At 45.3% G+C, this 3,303-nt stretch overlaps 1 non-coding gene across 1 annotated transcript; it reads right to left on the reverse strand.

Moving 5' to 3' along the window:
* Nucleotides 1-389: 389 nt before the first annotated feature.
* Nucleotides 390-516, reverse strand: LOC119924666. Its single transcript, XR_005449366.1, has one exon. It is a non-coding gene; the product is annotated as a U6atac minor spliceosomal RNA (small nuclear RNA).
* Between the last annotated feature and the right edge of the window lie 2,787 nt (nucleotides 517-3,303).

Here is a 3,303-nt window from a genome sequence, read left to right on the forward strand (position 1 = left end):
GAGGTGCTTGTGAGCAAACAATAAAGATAGGAGACGTGGTCCTTGCCTTTGAAGGAGCTAATGGAGTAAAAAAAGGAGAAGGAAACTGTGTCCAGGGAAAAGAAATAGGAGTAAAATATCGATGTCAATGGTAAAACTAAAAGTCAGCAGAAAAATTAATAAATAAAGCAGCCTCGCCTAGTGGATAGAGCATGGATTCTAATGCCGGCTCTGTGCGTGATCTTGAGATTAAAACTGTGAGTCCCATGAAGGACATTCATTCAGTCAGTCAGTCGTATTTATTGGGTGCTTCCTGTGTGCAAAGCACCATACGAAGCCCTTGGGAGAGTACAATAAAACAACAAACAGACACATTACTTGCCAACGATGCGCTCAGAGTCTAGAGGGGTAAAAAAACTTGGTTAGATGCCTTGAAAAGGGTGGCAATGCCTTAACTATATATGTGTTGTAAAGGCCACTAGGACCTCTTCCATCCTTCTTAAGGGGAGTTTAACCTTCTCTCCTTTCATACAACTCATGGACTGTGTCCTATGTAATTATCTTGTTTCTACTCCAGAGCTTAGTAGAGTGCCTGGCACATAGTAAGCATTTAACAAGTACCCTAAAAGCCATAGATAAATGGAATACATAGATCTAGAAATCAGTGTTAAACATGGTTGATGAATTGGTATGATCTGGGGGGATGGGAGATTATTCAGGGTATATCTCCTGGAGGAAGCATCCAGAAATGTGTTGACCATGCAGACCCTGAACTATCTGTTAGGCCTAATGGTTTCAAATGTCAGCGTAGTGCCCTCCCTCCAAAGCTCTAGCTCAGAAGTATTTCTAAGCTAATTACAGCATGGCTCAGTGGAAAGAGCACGGGCTTTGGAGTCAGAGGTCATGGGTTCAAATCCTGACTCGGCCAACTGTCAGCTGTGTGACTTTGGGCAAGTCACTTAACTTCTCTGTGCCTCAGTTACCTCATCTGTAAAATGGGGATTAAAACTGTGAGCCCCCTGTGGGACAACCTGATCACCTTGTAACCTCCCCAGTGCTTAGAACAGTGCTTTGCACATAGTAAGCACTTAACAAATACCATCATCATCATCATTATTATTATTTAAAGGGAGGGCAGACTATGTTTGCCCATTTGAGGGGCAAGAGGGTTCCATGTGGAGGAATGACAAGAACTGCAGATTGAAGAAAGGTGACTTCAAAGATAAGTACAACTATCAGGTGAGCTTGGGAGGAGGAAAGAATCACTGCTGGGATGGAGCAGAAGAAGAAGGGGGAGAAGTGAGAAAGAAACAGATGGGAGGGAGTCTTAAATGAAATGATCAGGAGTTTCTGTTTATTTCAAGAAATGTAGATAGCCACCAGAGGTAATACTAATAATAATGATCGTATTTGTTAAGTGCTTACTTTGTGCCAAGCACTGTTCTAAGTGCTTGGATAGATAAAAGGTAATCAGGTTGTCCCACATGGGGCTCACAGTCTTAATCCCCATTTAACAGATGAGGTAACTGAGGTATAGAGAAATGAAGTGACTTGCCCAAAGTCACACAGCTGATAAGTGACAGAGCTGGTATTAGAATCTTCAAGCTCTGACTCCCAAGCACATGCTCTTTCCACTGAGCCAGAGGTCTTAGAAGAGCAGAGTACTGTTTTGTTCTGAACACTATTTCAGGAAGATGATCTGAGCAGCAGAATCTAGACTAGACTGATGAAGGGAAAAGCTGGAGGCAAGGAAACTGGGTAAGAAGGCTGATGCAGCAGTCCAGCTGGCAGGTGATGAAAATTTGGACCAGGGAAGGGGTCATAAAGGTGAAGAGAAAGGGATTGCTCCACCTAATATTGTGGAGGAAAATGGCAGGATTTAGAGACAGGCTGAATATAAAAAGTGAAAGACAGGGAAGTGACAGATTTTGAAACCCCTCTAGGGCAGGGTCTGTGGCTAATTCCTACCTGTATGTTCTTTCCAATGCTTAGCACAAGTCAGCACTTAATAAATACTATGACTCCTACTAAATCAACAGTGACATAAAGGTTGCAAGCTTTGGGGACAGAAAGGATGGAGGTGGTGGTGTCTGTGATGGGGAAGGTAGGAGGCCGTTGCACTGGGGGGCAAAGAAAAGTTCAGTTTTTGCCTCTGTAATCTATTTCAATGTCTTTCTTCCCCTGTAAACTGTAAGCTCCCTGTGGGCAGGGATTACATCTACTGACTCACTTTTCCCAGTGCTTAGTACACAATAAACAGTCAATAAATACCAGTGATTGGCTAAGAAGTGAGAGAATGAAGAAGAGCTAAGAAAAGGGTCTGAGAAAGAGGTGTCAGAACAGTAGGAAGTAAAACAGGAGAGAGTCAAGCCGGTGAAACTAATGCTAAACAGAGTGTCTAGGGGAAGAGAGGGGTTCACTCACACCCATACATGCATGTACACACACATACTCACAAGCCCGCAACCTTGGTGTCATCCTCGACTCTGCTCTCTAATTCACCCCTCACATCCAATCCGTCACCAAAACCTGCCGGTCTCACCTCCGCAACATCGCCAAGATCCGCTCTTTCCTCTCCATCCAAACTGCTACCCTGCTGGTTCAATCTCTCATCCTATCCCGACTGGATTACTGCATCAGCCTCCTCTCTGATCTCCGATCCTCCTGTCTCTCCCCACTTCAGTCTATACTTCATGCTGTTGCCCAGATCATCTCTATGCAGAAACGCTCTGGGCATGTTACTCCCCTCCTCAAAAATCTCCAGTGGCTATCAATCAACCTACAAATCAGGCAAAAACTCCTCACTCTCGGCTTCAAGGCTTTCCATCACCCCGCCCCCTCCTATCTCACCTCCCTTCTTTCCTTCTTCAACCCAGCCCGCACCCTCTGCTCCTCTGCCACTAACCTCCTCACTGTGCCTCATTCTTGCCTGTCCTGCTGTCGACCCCCGGCCCACGTTCTCCCCCTGGCCTGGAATGACCGCCCTCCGCACATCCGCCAAGCTAGCTCTCTTCCTCCCTTTAAATCCCTACTGAGAGCTCACCTCCTCCAGGAGGCCTTCCCAGACTGAGACCCCTCCTTCCTCTCCCCATCCCCATCCCCATCCCCCCGCCCTACCTCCTTCCCCTCCCCACAGCACCTGCATATATGTTTTTACAGATTTATTACTCTATTTATTTTACTTGTACATATTTACTATTCTATTTATTTTACTTTGTTAATGATGTGCATCTAGCTTTACTTCTATTTACTCAGATGACTTGACATCTGGTCACATGTTCTGTTTTATTGTCTGTCTCCCCCTTCTAGACTGTGAGCCCGTTG

The sequence above is a fragment of the Tachyglossus aculeatus genome, chromosome 2 (assembly GCF_015852505.1).
Source record: "Tachyglossus aculeatus isolate mTacAcu1 chromosome 2, mTacAcu1.pri, whole genome shotgun sequence".
NCBI lineage: Eukaryota > Metazoa > Chordata > Mammalia > Monotremata > Tachyglossidae > Tachyglossus > Tachyglossus aculeatus.